We start from the raw sequence: 17,697 nt of genomic DNA on the forward strand, positions 1-17,697 counted from the left end.
GAGAAAAGGAAGGAAAGCGGACCCTAGGCTGCAGAAGCAGCTTAGAAAATAGGAGCCTATAAATATAAACAAGAAATGGCTAAAGGTGATTGTTATATGAATATTTAACATCTTCCTGCTTTCGTGGCTACTGCCTTTAGCTGACACTATGGCGTCTAAATTATTGGGACCTGTAGCAACAAATATTTCAAATCAAAAAATGTTATAGGTTTTGCCATATTTTAAGGCTAAGTACGCATGTACTAGCACTTCCTATCATACATATCTAATATATGCCTAGATACCTATGTACCTAGTTAATAGTTAACGTAGGTACCTACCTACTAACGACAAATCACGAGTATTACTGCTAACTTGTGGAAAAAACCGCCACTAAAATGTTATAAAAGCTTGGTTTTCAACTAGGCCACTAATCACTGCATATAATAATTATTCAACAAGACGTCACAGCGATATATTTTCAGTAATCCACCTTGGCAACGCCACAGGTGTGTCCCCAGATGTACAAATGTGAAGTGCCAAATTACTTGCCGATATATCATAGATAGCATCTTTTGATGAATGTCCAAGTAAAAAGATGAGAACATCGCTGTACGAAGACCATTGGATCGGTTTGACTAGATGTATACCTTATTACAATACAATAAAGTTTACATTTAGTGATGTTATTTTGGGCAGTTGACGTCAAAGATATGTTCATGTATTTTTCATCTCGTTGCGATGGGAAAACATCCAAGAGTAAGTACTTTTTGAAAGTACATTTGGATGTGTAAAGTATGTTAATTTTTTTGTTATAATTGCAAAAACCTATAAAATGAAGGCTTAATTTTTCTTTCCACGTCCCGTACAACTTATTATACTTATTTCTCTATGCAGATATATACTTTTCACATCACCAATTCGAAAAAGAGCTTTTTCTTCCCTGCTAGGAGGGATCAAAGTGGCACTTTTCTTCCCTGCTAGGAGGGATCAAAGTAACACTTTTCTGTTCTAGCACACTATTTTTACATTTTTTTTTGCACATTATTTTTTTAGCTTACATAATCTGTTTAAGCATCAGATTGCGTCAACACTAAGATTTTTTATTTTCCTTATAAGTAGTTGATGTGAAAAGCAGTATGTGTCACATGGTATCAAAATTATTTCGTTTTGGGCGTTAACACTTGAATCCCTCATTACGCTCAGGATTCAATGTACGCCCTTGACGGAAATATGTCATTTTGATCCCTTGTAACACAAACTACTATTGTTGGATCCTACTATCGATATTGCCTGCACTCGGTATGTGATAACAATACGCCTGTATGTATTTTGGCAAGCGCGCGCGCCGCCGCCCTGTCTCCGCGGACAGTGATGTCTGCCAGTAGGTACCTACATGCGCGGGAGTCGATATCAGACTTCGCGTGTTGGCCGCTTCGCCTGGGTGCGTACAACTGGCAGATTCGCTTGCAGCCAATGTAAATCTGGCGGATTCTGTGGACCCGTGAAATCAATTTCTGACATTTTGTAACAGGTTTTGAAAGCATTTTTCTGTTTCTTGAAGAATACTTTCAAAATCCAATTCTAACAGATGAGGTTGGAAATTCAAACTAAGCGCAATCATTTTGATAAATGATAAACCCTTCCTTACTCTGTTATAAAAGCGAAAATACCTATACATACCGAGTTTCTTTTAGATAGAGTTATATCTGTTACCGCATCACGCTTAAAACCGATGAACTGCTTTAGATACGAGTAAAATTTGGTAGGTAAGGAGATACATATTTTGAAGACCGGAGAAGGACAAAGCGTAGTTTTATCAATCATCATCATCATTTTCTAGTAGAGTAGAAGTTCTTATCTCGTCACGCCACACACAGTTCAAACTTCGTGGAGTCGCAACATTTGTTTTTGCGCTTGCACGCTAAAGAAGCTTGGCGTACCTTAGACAATAATATAACTCCCAAGAATCCGCTTTTATAAAATTAAGTGCTCTCTGACCTTCCTACCCAGAGAACAAGCCATTGTTTCATCACGATATTTTCTTCACAAATCGTGGCAAACTACGCCAGTTATTTTAGGTGATTGTCTAATGAGTAGATCAAAGTCAGGGTGAAGGATAAGGTGACCGCTTGCATCATCCACTATTTATTTATATACGAATACACTTGGGAGTTTTACGGAAAATGTAATAAGGTGTTTGGTAATTATTTACTATAAAATAATTGCCTTTTATAACCATAAGTACTAGCTTCTACCAGCGACTTCGTCTGCGTGGAATGATGATTCCCGTATTTCAAACTTCTCTTCTCTTTTCTTTTTAATAGGTTCAGCGGCTTAAACGTGAAGCAGAAACACATATACACGCAGACTTTCGCATTTATAACGTTAGTAAGGATTTAATGACGCGCTATCCCTTTCCTATTTTTTTTTTGCCTTTTTAAGTGTCCCATTGCATTCAACTACAAAAAGTTTTTCAAGCCAATTCAAAAAGGTGTAGGTAATTCCGTCACGGTTTACTTTTATGGAAGAAATAAAAACACCCAATAGAAAGTTTCATCCATAAATCCATATTGAAAATACTTCATTGTTCTTATTCGAGCTTAATATAATACATATAATAATCCCCTTCAACAAAACATTGCAAGCAAACTTTATGCACATCAAGCTCCCAGCGTGACGGATATTCGTCTTACCCGTCTTACATGGTCGTAGCCATGTTATAGCATGACAGATAAGTTTGCCGTTACAATGGAATATCTTCCACCCGTCTTCATTAGCTGAACTATACGGTGTTAAGGGAGATTATTCATGAAACAACGTTAACAAGCGATACGTCAATTTTCGTTTAAATGTCTTTATTTTAAATGGTTTTCAGAAATCATTGTACATTTAAGAATACTAGGTACTTAGTTCCTTTGATTCTGAGATAATTGAGTTTATTCCTACTCAGAATCATAAATTATATTAATAACACTAAGGGCACTGGGACATAAAAAGTGACAAACTAGGTCACTTTTCTATGGGTATTAGGTACCTACTTGTATGGAGGGGAGGTAATCTAAATTCGAAAATAGATACTTTTCTCTTAGTAGAAGTACGAATAACGTTTTTTTTCCAAATTTGAACAATAAATGAACCTACAAAGACTTCTTTAAACGCTCAATTATGTATAGTAGGTATGTTAGGTAGTCAACATTTTTGACTTACTACATACGACCTATTCAATAATATAATTTTACTTAACGACGTTCATATAAAATTTTGCCACATAGATTCTTAAAACAGATATGATAGCATAAATTCAATAAATCTAACGCCAAAGCAAATAAATCAAGTTGTTCACATCTCAAGATGTCGATAGATAAATCGTTGGTGACATAAAAGCAATTCATAAAATGTTCAATCCACTTCGCTAGATCACCAATATATCTTCAGACCTTTACATGGGTCATAATTTTTCCTCGCCTAATCGGCAGTGGCCCAGTGGCCCTTTCTACGAATCAAAGGTCCTGGGTTCAAATCCTAGTAAGGGCATTTAATTGTCTGTTTAAATTTTCTAGCTGGTTTTATACTATACGCATTTTCAAAAATTCAACTTCTTTAAATAACATGTCGATAAAACCTTCAGTAAAATGTAGGTATACGTCATACGGAACGTTTTTGATCCACGTATACCTACAGTCGTTATGGATCCAAAGGCCAAATTTTCGTCATCATCCTGTCTTGGCCGGTTTCGGCCACGGCGACTGATGAGATAGTATTGGCTAGGTGAGAGCGACGATCGCGAGCTCTCACAGGTGGCTGACGTGTATACCTAGCCTAGCCCATTTTTGCTGTGAATGTACGGCCACACTCACTGCAGGCCAGCACCCCTCCGGCAAAGGCCAAATTACACTAGTTAAGTATATTTAACTAGATGGGTGTTTAACGTTTTGTGAATGGTATGTTGTAAGTAGGGCACCGTTATCACAGTTCAACGGCCTCTGATAGCGGAGAGCTGACCGGACTGGACCTGACGAGGATATTTAAAGGACATTTTCATACTATGTGTAGAGGTTTATTGAATGTTTCCTTTAATGACACATTTCCGCGTATGCATAGGTATAGGTACCTAAATAGTGGAATTTTCATGATTTTTGGTTTACCATGTCTATAGTCAAACAAATAAATAGCACAAATCACTTCAATCACTATACTTACACTGCAATCATATCCCGTGATGCCTGTCATCGCGAGTTCTTTCCGAGTGTGCCTCCAGAGGCTTGTGAAAGTAAAAGACCTACAATCTCCATGTGCCCCTAGTCGTCATTATAGGTGGTGATGTTTTAGATTCGGCCGACCGACACAACCGACACTTAAACTGTGCACGCAAAAAAAAAAAATTATCGCTCATAAAAATATATCACTTTTTATACGTATCGTATTTTATATGTTAAAATAATCGATTTGCTCTCTTGTTGATCTAACATTTTGGCAAATATAAAAATTGGAAACGTGATTTCTTGGTCAAAGGCCAGTTTTGGTAACAAACGCCAGAGATGTGAAATGCCCTGACGCATGCGGTGTTTGTATCGAGGCATGGAGGTTGAAGCTCTTGATTAATTTCCTACTCCCTGGTTCCATCAAATATACATTCGCATTGACGGCCATCCCCGCCGACGCCATTACCGACACGCTACCGGTCGCTTACAAAAGGTTACACAAATATAACGTCACATGTTACTGAAAAACGGGGGCGTGAAGAATTGTGGTTATAATGTAGCACAGTACCCCTAGTGTTTCATTCGATACCGTGACGAGCGTTCGCGTTTGCGTATGTCTATTTTTGTATGGGATTTTGACCAGCGCGCCAAGCGGGACGTTGTGACAAAATGACACTTAACGCAAACGCGTACGTCACGTCACACTGTCGAATGTTAATTCACACTAGGGGTACTGGCGGCCTAGCCAAGGTGACGATCGCTTGCACTTCGCCATCGAATCGCTTTGTGTCTCTCTATCACTCTTCCATATTAGTGTGACAGTGACAGTTGCGTTTCGTTCGCTACGTAGCGTTAACGATTGGCATGTTGTCTACGGGGCTTGATCGGATTAAGAGTCACAGAATCGAAGTTAAGTTAAGTTTTCCCATCGAAAATTTCCTTTGGCTTCCTTGCGACTGCATCAACAGATCTTCTACTCATGTTAGCATGTTATTGCATTTTCTTCAGAAATATGGATGTATATATTTTGACGACCGGTCTGGCCTAGTGGGTAGTGACCCTGCCTATGAAGCCGATGGTCCCGGGTTCGAATCCTGGTAAGGGCATTTATTTGTATGATGATACAGATATTTGTTCCTGAGTCATGGTTGTTTTCTATGTATTTAAGTATTTATATATTATATATATCGTTGTCTGAGTACCCACAACACAAGCCTTTTTGAGCTTACCGTGGGGCTTAGTCAATTTGTGTAAGAATGTCCCTATAATATTTATTTATTTATTATTTATTTATTTATATAAAATTTCAGCTCAATCTGACTACGGGAAGTGATTCAAATTTAAGTTACAAGATTTGAAGCACATAATATAGTTATATCTAATTAGTTATACATACAATTTACCTACGCGTTCAAGCTAAATGAAGGCGTAGGTATAAAAATCTAGGAAATTACGCTATTTTCAGTTTTTCAAAAAAACCTCTGCAAACGCTGAACGAGTTTTAGAGGGAGAGCTAGCCACGGAAATAGGTATGCAATTTATAGAGCGACGAAATCCCTCTAGTTAGTGTGCCATACTATCATTATTAATCAATCCGGGCGTCTGGCAGCTATTCAGCGGTGGGTGCGGGAGTGGATGGGCAACAAAGGGGTTGAAAAATCAATTGAAGATGTGCAATTTATAGAGCTCTGAGTTTGATGTAGTATAATAGCTAATTATGTATTTAATTCGAATATAACACTGCCAGGCGTTTTAATTGGGGGAAAACTAGTGCCAGGTGACGTACAAGGTGCGGAAAAAACTGCCAAAGTTGTCTCATTTATAGAGGTCTGGGCCTTTACTTTTTCATTAGAGTGGACCTTCAAAATCGTGTGTGCAAAAATACAGGCGCAAATATTCAGTCGATCACCCCGCCAGGCGACGACAAAGAGCAACTGGCCCCGCGCCGCCCGGGCCGCCCGCGTCGACCGCGCTGCCGTGTCACGCCCAACGCTCCGCAACTTGAGTTCTTTAGATGTGTTACGGATAACCAGTCTAAATCATCTTTAAAATTGTTGACAAATTTAAATTACTTAGTACGAGTTCGATAAAACCGGCCAAGTGCGATTAGTAATAGAGTCCCGTTTTCAAATCAGCCCAACCCCACCCAAGTAACGAAACACGATACAATTTGACACAGTAAATGAGATGACTTGGCACTTTTCGCGCATCTTGGACATGGCATTACTTTTCCCCCAAACAAAACGCCTGGCATTGTTATATTTGAATTAAATATATAATTAGCGATAATATCACACCAAACACAGAGCTCTGTAACTTGCACACCTTGAATTAATTTTACAACCCCTTTGTTGCCCAACCACTGTCACACCCACCGCTGAACAGCTGCCAGGCGCCCGGATTAATTAATAATGATGGTATGGCACACTAACTAGAAAGATTTCGTCGCTCTATAATTTGCAAACCTATTTTGGTACTTTTTCGCGAATCTTGTACGTCACCTGGCACTAGTTTTCCCCCAATTAAATCGCCTGGCATTGTTATATTTGAATTAAATACATATTCAGCTATTATATCACACCAAAATCAGAGCTCTATAAATTGCACATCTTCGTTTCATTTTACAACCCCTTTCTTGCCCAACCACTCCCACACCCACCGCTAAACAGCTGCCAGGCGCCCGGATTAATTAATAATGATAGTATTGCACACTAACTAGAAAGATTTCGTTTCTCTATAAATTGCAAACCTATTTTGTTACTTTTTCGCGAAATCTTGTACGTCACCTGGCACTACTTTTCCCCCAATTAAAACGCCTGGCATTATTATATTTGAATTAAATACATATTTAGCTATTATATCACACCAAAATCAGAGCTCTATAAATTGCACACCTTCGATTGATTTTACAACCCCTTTGTTGCCCAACCACTCCCGCACCCACCGCTAAACAGCTGCCAGGCGCCCGGATTAATTAATAACGATAGTATGGCATACTAACTAGAGGGATTTCGTTGCTCTATAAATTGCATACCTATTTCCGTGGCTAGCTCTTAGACCATTTTAACACTTTTAACTATGTCGTTTCCGTGAAACTCCACGTGTCGACTGGCAACAGTGGAAGTGGATGATGTAAGAATTACATCATCCATTTACATTGTAAATGACCTCGCCCGTCCCTGACTTTGATCTACCAATTAACGTCATCTGGCAGTCTTTCAGTAGGTACAAAAATATAATATCTTCTAAGAAAAGAGAACTGTCACTATAAAAATTCGTGCCTCAAAATCGACAGTCGAATAAATGGTGCTGTAGCTACATTGTGAGGTAAGTCTGCCATAAGTTGACATTTGACAATTCAATAGCAACAAATCATAAAAAGTGGTGGTAAGTATGGATTTTTTGTTAAACACATCTACTACACATCTTCTACAATCAATACCTTTGGTAACTGTACTTAAGACAATTTTATTCCAAATTAGGTAGGTACCTATTGACTTGTGAAAGAAGCTTACCTGCAGAATATTTTTTTGAATTTTAAAGGAAGACAGTCTACAGCTTGCTCTTTCGTCGCTTTTAACTCTCATGCGTTTGAGCACATACTCCACTTACAGAAGGTTGGTAGAACAGAAAGAGTGAAGCTCTTCCATTCTGACTGTGTCTTTGCGACGCACGTATACAAATACGAGAGTTCTTGCCCTCTAACGGTCTTCGAGGGAATATATATTATTTTATATGGCGGCTATCTCCACATTAACCTTACACCCTAAACCCTAAGTTAACAACTGAACCATTACTCCAATCACCCAGAGATAATTAATAGGAAATGGATCTATCATATAAAATACACAACCGAAGATAAAATCGCAGTAACGAATGGGCCCGCCATAACGTCGCGCGCCATTGAATAGCTCGAGTCATTAAAGAGAAGCGGTCCGAGAAGAGAACCCTGCGGAAGTCATCCCTCATTCGAAGAAAGCGTACCCAGACCATGTGTAAACCTTATCGCAACGTAATAAGGCATACCAGTTGTCAATTAAATGTGTATGCATGTGATTCGATAGGTCGAAAGCTTCAAAGAACCCAGTTTAACTTTGACAGTATCCGATATTGTTGGAAGGAATTTAGAGCTCCGTTTATAGTGGGATTGTATTTTGGGAATGTATGGACAGGATATGTGCATCGATTGAGTAAGTAATGGGTTGAAAGGAGGATTGTTTAAGCTTGAGTGATTTAAGGTATTGTCTAGGTACGGAATGCAGTGATGCATCTTTGTTTATGAGAGAGAAAGGCATATATATATCATACTGTTTCTGTTATGTTATAGGTAGTTTTAGATAATCGAAGGAGTTATTGTGACTACTTAAAAAACACAGGTATAGTTGTGTAGTTCCCGACGTTTCGAGCTCTTTTGTAACGACGGAAAATAAAGACAATATTAATAGTTTTTGATACCTACAATTTTAATTTAAATGTCACACACAATTTTATTACAAGTATGATTTAAGGAAACAGCTTAGACGTTTTCAAGAACAAAGTGACGCGCCAAAATTAAAAAAAGCGGCCAAGTGCGAGTCGGACTCGCCCATGAAGGGTTCCGTAGCAGCAAGTAACATAATAAAATTGCGGTTTACGATTTATGACGTATTAAAAAAAACTACTTACTAGATCTCGTTCAAACCAATTTTCGGTGGAAGTTTGCATGGTAATGTACATCATATATTTTTTCTGTTTTATCATCCTCTTATTTTAGTAGTTACAGGGGGTGGGGGGGGGGGGGGGGACACATTTTACCACTTTGAAAGTGTCTCTCGCGCAAACTATTCAGTTTAGAAAAAAATGACATTAGGAACCTCAATATCATTTTTGAAGACCTATCCATAGATACCCCAAGTATGGGGAACCCCCAAAATTTATTGTTTTTTTTCTATTTTTGTATATATCTACTTACCAAGTTTAGATCTTATAGTTTCGGAACAGTATAGATCTTATAGTTTCGGAAAAAAGTGGCTGTGACATACACGGACAGACAGACAGACAGACAGACATGACGAATCCATAAGGGTTTCGTTTTTTGCCATTTGGCTACGGAACCTTAAAAACACTCTACGCCAGTGAAACGTTGGAGACAGCGATGTGACAATTTTTTGCCTTGATCATGCGCGGTGCAGTATAGAGGTCGAAGGTGTGGCACTTGTGGCAGTAACATAAAACGCCTGAAGAATATCTGTTCTTAGGACTGATTGTATTTAGATAGGGATTTAAATAGAACATAGCATCTATTCATAGAATTTTATCATTGATTATGTTATTGCCACACTTTGTCATTGCAATGCCATGCAGACTTAATAGCTTGGTCCGGCCCTATTATGAACCTAGGTATTATTAAAATGATTGAATTTTCGTAAGTCTTGAGTTGTCACAGAGGAGGCATGAAAGAGTTTGATTTAGTTATTATTATTTAATAACAGACCAGGTTCAATGATACAGGGCCCGATTCCGACTGCGATTCCGATTTTAATTTCTGGTCCAGAAATGTCTCTGTTGAGAGCTGACAGATCATATCCATAACCGTTTCATAACAAGAAATTAACATCCGAATTGGCCGCAGAATCACCAGCAATCAATATACGGTAGTAAACTAAAAACAAGTATACAGTGTGGAAAAATCGAGTGCCAGTCCTTAAATCCTTAAATGAAGAATTTATTGTTTATAAAAACAAAGGAAAGTCTCCTTTACACAAAATGTGCTATACCCTGTATATATTATGTATATTTTTGTAGCTCTATGTACAAAACAATTTGCAGCATATTTTTGTAAGTGACATGTCTAATTAATTTCTAATACGATATAAACCACAAAGTAGTACACCTACGGTAGTTAAATAAAATCGTGTCAGATCAGAGCTGGTGCATAAGAAAATTAATATTTGGATAGGGTACGTAAGATGAATGTTTAATAAAACGACACAGCTAATTACAGGAAAATGCGGAACTAATAAAAAAAAACAACATCAAAGAAATTTCGGCGCCGCCTATAAAACTTCTGTCTGACATAAATTCCCGTTTATCATTATAATTTATAAAGCCCATAATATTATTAATTACGAGGATTATATCTATTGGAGTTTGGCACGGAAGAGTACGAGTATATGATAGTGGTCGTCGTATGGCAACGAGCCAACTAATAACCAGGGTTGGGCAGTATTTCAATTACATGTATTTGAAATACATTTTAGTATTTTGTATTTGTATTTCAAATACTACCTGGAAAAGTATTTTGTATTTGGTATTTCAAATACTGCACTCACATGTATTTTGTATATTGTATTTCAAATAGTTCAAGCTTCAAAATACATTTTATTAAATTCTATGATCCTAAAATGGAACGCTTTTTTTTAATATAATGTACGACTTGTACGAGGGCAAATAGGTACAATGCGCGAGCTATTCTGCGCGGAACTTTTCGTCAACAGCCAGGGGATAGGGTCATTGCAGTAGTTTCCGTCCATGCTCTAGTTTTAGACCACTTGACAGATTAGCAAATAATATATTTCATTTTTAATTTACTATTTGCGAAATATTTTTTTTATATGTACCTAGACAGATATATTGTTTAGGTAAGGAGTCCAAATTTGTGCAGCAATGTAGATTTATATTCAAATTTCGTCAAGTGGACGAAAACTAGAGCTGGACGAAAACAAGCGCAATGACCCTATACGTTTTTAGGAAAGGATATTCGTTAAAAAAACTAAATGATTAAACAAAAAAAATTAAAAGTATTTTGTATTTTGTATTTGAAATACATTATTTTAAACACTGTAATTTGTATTTTGTATTTCAAATACCAGTCACCAAAGTAGTTTGTATTTGGTATTTCAAATACTTTTAAAAATGTATTTTGTAATTTGTATTTGAAATACGTGGAAGCCAGTATTTTGCCCAACCCTGCTAATAACATGATTGTAATTGTATATTAGCTAGCACAATAGATTCAAATATGGCCAGTTACCTATTTTTCTCGCAAGATTTCGTTTCATAAAACGAAGTTTTAGTTTGGAGCCCAATAACTTTCTAAAACGATCTAAACCGAATAAATTATGTATTAGAATGATATTTCAACATGTTTATATTTGTACTTATATGTTTTGACGAAATTTGTATCAGTTGTTGTTTTTATTATTTATATAGTGGTGTTTATAAGAGTAGTATTTGTTATTCAGATATTAAGAGAACTGTGAAAACACGTCTTAATCTCGCGCGTCATAAATTCCCTGATTTTACTAATCCCGTCCCGTTCGGGAACTGTCAAACAGTATTACTAAACACCATTAATCTGCCTCGTGCGAACATTTATTTTCATTTGTGACGCTGACGTGCGTGTATCGCAAAACAACGAGATTAGCGCCAACTTTACTTGGTAAGTTTACGCCAGGTGTAGGTGTACTTTTTTTTTTTTTTTTGACGGAGTGGTAAAATGCGTTACGCATTCCCCCGGCCTGGGGAGCCCTGGGGGATATGTGGGACAGGTGTAGGTGTACCTACAACTGAATTTATTTATTGATTGTTTAAAAGATAACCTTAAACCAAAAACCGATTTGACGAACTGATTTGTTCGCAAGACCGAAGTGATCCCATAATAAGTGCTCCGTGAACAATGTTTTGTACGAAACACTAAAAAATGCCATCTAGGGAGCTCTCTAGAAGCTGCTTTTCTTCAAGGGTAATCCGATCAGACAGCCATGTAGTTGACAACCAGACCAGACTGGCCTGTCGGTAGCGACCTAGTGATCCTGCCTATGAAGCCGATGGTCCTGGGTTGTAATCCCAGTAAGGGAATTTATTTGTGTGATGAGCACGGATATTTATCCCGAGTTATGGGTGTTTTCTATGTATTTCAGTATTTGTATAGGTACTAACATATCGTTGTCCGAGTACCCACATCACAAGCCCTCTTGAGCTTACTGTGGGGCTTAGTCAATTTGTGCAAGGATGTCATGAATATAATATTTATTTATTATTCATTTATTTAATTTGCGCCGAAGTGATCTTGAATATCTGTTTACACTTCCTCAGATAGATTCATTTGCTTGGTGCATTTTAGTTTTGTGTTTCAAATAGACGAAAACAACAGTGGTCTTGTCTCTAAAAAACCGGCCAAGTGCGAGTCGGACTCGCGTTCCAAGGGTTCCGTACATACCCCAAATTTTAACAATGTATTTTTTGTATGTAAAACGCGAGTGAATTGCCTTTAAAAAACCCGTAGGGGTCGGATCAAAAACTAGTACACAATTAGTCCGATTCACGCTTGACTGCATGTTTGTAATAGATTGTTCTGTTATCTATAGGTAAACAACTATTTAGTATATATTTTTTGTAATTTTAAACCCAGCAGTTTCGGAGTTAAAGGGGGGGGGGGGCAATGGTAATTTTTTTGGCTATTTTTTTAAAATTACAAAAAAAATATATTTGAAATTATAAAAATGAGCTCTTTCATTTGATATTGTAACACGATATAGTTTAAAAAACATTATTTTTTAATTTTCTCATTTGCCCTCAAAAGTGGCCTCCATGTTTAAAATTCATTTGTTTGTACGTAAGATGTCCGTCTTTGGGTCACAATTTACATATGTCTACCAAATTTCAACTTAATTGGTCCAGAACATTTGGAGAAAATGGGCTGTGACAGACGGACAGACAGACGCACGAGTGATCCTATAAGGGTTCCGTTTTTTCCTTTTGAGGTACGGAACCCTAAAAGCGATCTCTTCCAGACAAACGCACTACTACGTTATGATGCCAGAGTTGAACTTGACGGTCGTAAATGACTCGGCCGTAAATGCATTGATAGCTGACCTTGCTCCGAGGCTGACTCGATCAAGAAATGGGTCACGGTTAACTATTACTGGCAGGATCGGTTCTGCATGTTATCGAAAACTCGAAAAGGCAGTTTTGTAAATATAAAATAACAATATTTCGTACGTAAGTCCCGAAAAACTATGAGTACAAGCCACATAATGAACTTGCGATCTTCGCTCAGATTAGATAAAAATGTTTGTATCGACAACAACATCGTTAGGTAACCCTATTGTTCTAATTTCAATAATATTCGCTGATCACGAAATATCGAAATATTCCAAAACATTTAAGTATCCGAACCATTTAATCAGTGCGTTTCATTTCATAAATGGAGTAATAGCAAGGGTCGCGTGATAAACAGCCAATACCCCCTCCCTCCAAGTCCTCTAACCCCTTTGCGCAAGTAATTCAATTTGGCTGCAGTTAAGGGGGCATCGGAGTCAGCGATTTTTGGAACTGCAATAAAAGTAGGTACGTAGAGTAAAAATAAATAATTATATGGATTGTTACTTACAAGGCCAAGAAAAAACGCCGTCTCAGGCGAGTTTCAACATATTTACTTACACCATTTTTTACATAACTTTAATTCTGTATGATACCTAAGTATATAAATACATAGGTATGTGATGTATGTATGTGATGTGATACATAATTATATCTGCATGAACACTTTTGCTGCAATGCACACAGCGTACCTACTGCATATAATTCCAGTTTTTGTGTTTAAAATGTTTAAATTATTTTTCTGATGCCTACTTAAATTGTAACACTTTAAACTCTTGCGTTTTGTACACATATACCTACAAATACCTATATACACCTACATATACCTATATATGAACTTAAATTGTGTATTTTATTTATTTTTACAAGCTTTTATTTAGTTTCACCTGACCGTTGTCTGTAATCAAATCTTGCAAGTTAAATTTGATCCACTTCCCGGTTTCCGATTGAGCTGAAATTTTGCATACATACGTAAGTCGGGTGATAATGCAATATTATGGTGTCATCGAGCTGATCTGACGATGGAGACCAGAGGTGACCATAGGAACTCCGTGATAAAACAACGAAACCTAATTGTGTTTGGGGTTTTTAGAATTGTCTCGATGAGTATTAATTGCCTGTGGAAAGAAAAGTACAGTCAGCGATAAAAGCTGCTACCAAAAATGAAATTTTTGCCTAAAACTTATTTCTGTGGCTCTTGTATTTGTAAATTGTGTGTTTGCAGCAACCAAATAAACTTTTATCTGTCTTTTGTTTCTGTCTAATGACAACACGATATTTTAAGGGTTCCGTAACCAAAGGCTAAAACGGGACCCTATTACTAAGACTCCACTGTCCGTCTGTCACCAGGCTGTATCTCATGAACCGTGATAGCTAGACAGTTGAAATTTTCACAGATGCTGTATTTCTGTTGCCGCTATAACAACAAATACTATTGTATTGTATTGTAGTACGGGCGATTTTCCGCAACAAATACTAAAAAAATCATATAATAAATATTTCCAGTCAAACGCTGATGAACCCAAATATCACCTCAGGCGCGGCCAGGAGCTCCGCGCTCCTCGAACGCGGTTGGCCAAGGCAAAAAAGTGTCTCAACTACATCGGTCCTAAAATCTATAATCAAGTCTCCGATGACATAAAGACTGCTAGAAACAATAACTTGTTCGTATCAAAACTGAAATCTTACTTAGTCTCTGCTGCGTATTATTCGTTGCGTGATTTCTTAAGTAAGTAAAAAGTATGTACCTACCTAGTTATTCAAAAAAAAAGTACAAAGTCGAACCACTAACTGTCTACATTCATACTCGACAAAAATAAGCATGTGATATATGTAGGTACCACAAAATTATTGTTTTATATGTAGGTAATTATGTGTGTGATTTACTATTAATAATTGTGATATATTTTTATGATGTGACGTGTAAAATTATTATTTTATAAATAAATTAATTGAATAATTAAATTGAATTGAATTTTAGTGGGGCTCCCATACAATAAACGTGATACTTTTGCCGTTTTTTGCGTAATGGTACGGAACCCTTCGTGCGCGAGTCCGACTCTGACTTGGTCGGTTTTATTTTCTTTCATAAGTCCCCTTAACCAGGGGCTGACAATAGCTGTTGGGATAAATAATTATGATTTAGGCGCGGGAGCAATATCGGCCGTGATTTACTGTGTGCGGGTTCCTGTGGAAGGGTTGCGAAAAACAGACTTGTTTTATACACCCAAAAGAAATAAAAATGGATCACTTTGCAAGAAAATGCATAAGTACTTACATGTACAACATGATGACATTTTTTTCTTTAGATTAACCGGAGATCATGATTATATCTCTGGCTCGTAACAATACCGAAGTTTCATTGAAATTATACCTATTATGGTTACAAATGTTACAATTATACCTATTATGGTTGCAAATGTTACAATTCAAGTCCTCGAGTTCCATAGTTCAAACAACACATTTCTTTAAAGGCCACTCCACACTAGCGTGGTTATATTCTAGTTTTAGTTAAGTTTTTATTATTAGCTTAAATGATAATGCTATTTTTATGTGTTTAAATGAACAATAAATATCGTTGCTTTGTTAATTACGTTCATAACATAGATTAAAAGTTTAATTATCCTACGAGTATAACGCTTAAAGGATGAATCACGCTAGACCGGGCCGTGTCCGGGCCGAGACGTCCCAGTCCCACATGTAATTTTTTATGACGGCTGATCGGTGATCACGTGGTGCTTTCCATAGAAAACGAAGCGCTGGAAGCTCCGGCCCGGCCCCGGCCCGGTCTAGCGAGAGTCATCCTTAAGTTTGCATGTATCTCCTATAATATGTAGCTGCATGGTTGTAAATTGTAATAAATAATAATGTTTAGATAGCGGGAATCGCAATGATTTGTGCTCCAGCATCCTGTGAAGGAAGGGTTGCGTAATGCGTTAGAGATTGCCAATAAATTATATTGCGTTTACATCTCAAACATTTACAAATGTAGAAATAAGAAGAATTTTACTTTGGCTTGCAAGTTTTCTTTCAATACTACATCAACCGGTGTAGGTAACTGGAATTTCTTAAATGTGTTCGAATTTTACGATAACATAATACCGGTATATCTACCCGTTAAATCTTATTTTTTAATAATAACAATAATTCAATGTGTATACGAGCATTAGGTACAATTAAAGAAGGACCCTAAATGTAATGAATACTTGAATTATCGTGACGAAAGGACACCCACGATGGATCCCACGGTAACCTATCTGAATAATAGCAAGTGCTCATCGGTTTAGGGTACAGTCATCCCGTTATTATGATGTGAGTCCCATGGGCAACTTGGGAAAGATATACTTAATACGCATTTAAATCATTTTTATTGTAACGAACTTTTATTTGAATAACAGTTATTGTAAGTATGTACCTAATCGTCACACATGATGGACAGAACACTATATGTATCTATTTATTTCAATCGAGCCCTACTATACTCTCTCATTTAGAATAGGACACTGAATATTTTACTCTTTCTTTTTACTCTATAATCCGGCAGTTTACACAGCTGAACGCCGAATTACAGAGCGCTTGCATGTGACTACTTTATTCTATACCTATAAAGATTTTATTTCCCATCTAAGTCCTAATAGTTCAAATACCTATTTATAAGTAATTTATATCCCTACCTACCTTATCACTTAGGTATAATGTTTTCCGACATCACCTGCAACCAAACTTTTTAGTCTTGTCGAAGTTACGTCGGTTTTATTCGAATATTCATTTATCAGAAATATTCCATGATATTCCGTAAATAAGTTCCAAGAAACTTATCAGATCCCACTTCCTGATAGCCTAAAAATATCATGTTGCCAAGTCCATTCACAAAATAGAAACTTAACGAAAAACCCGTATGTTATAGTTAGTTACATCACCTTCTACTTAAAGAGATCAATGTAGCTTTGCTCTAAGCTCCCGAAATTGAGTCATTACGTACCTAATACAGAAACAGGCACATAATTTTATTGTCTATTTTCGTTAGCACCCAACGGGAATCGATTTTGTTTTAACAACCCAAAACCAACCTTAACTTGTTACAAATACAGTTCAATTACGAATGAAACAGCAAAGAGAGATGGCGGCTTTCGGGCATGCGCATTAGGAAAGGTTCGGGTCGATTGCGAACTGTTAATACGAGCACCTCCCAAGCGCATCGCTTATAAACCCAGTATAAGGTATTACTTGAGCTCTGTACTTATTGTACGTCATTAGAGTTCTCGCTTATACTGGTTATGTTCCTATTACAGCTGGTAAAGTAATGTGAAGATTTTCGCAGCGCCCTTGGCAACAGCTGATCGTTGGGTGGATTTTGCTCAGGGGTTATTTTTAAGTATCGGAGGGTTTCTTAAGTACACCTCAATGGCTTGGAGAGGAACTCTTAATACAGCACGTAGAAGGTGCCTAAATATAAGTAGGTAGTTTATATTTTAACACATTTTACCTAACGAAGGAGCCATCAAACACTTGATATTTAAACGTAGGTAGTGAGGAAATGGTTTTCATTCAAATAAAATCATACGTTAGAAAGCTTAGAAAGAGTGATGGAAAGATGTTTTGGCTTGAAGCCAAGTCATGGACTATGATGAGATCAAAATCGGCTTCCTAG

General features: G+C 37.1%; 1 long non-coding RNA gene across 1 annotated transcript in view; it reads left to right on the top strand.

Annotated features, from left to right (window-relative positions):
• The window catches only part of LOC134797457 (uncharacterized), a 98,294-nt gene extending 87,156 nt beyond the window's left edge, over positions 1-11,138 (top strand). The window contains exon 3 of the long non-coding RNA XR_010145082.1: positions 10,836-11,138. This is a non-coding gene — a long non-coding RNA (uncharacterized LOC134797457). The remainder of the gene's footprint in view (positions 1-10,835) is intronic.
• The last annotated feature ends 6,559 nt before the right edge of the window (positions 11,139-17,697 follow it).

This window comes from Cydia splendana, chromosome 15 (genome assembly GCF_910591565.1).
Source record: "Cydia splendana chromosome 15, ilCydSple1.2, whole genome shotgun sequence".
Classification (NCBI taxonomy): domain Eukaryota; kingdom Metazoa; phylum Arthropoda; class Insecta; order Lepidoptera; family Tortricidae; genus Cydia; species Cydia splendana.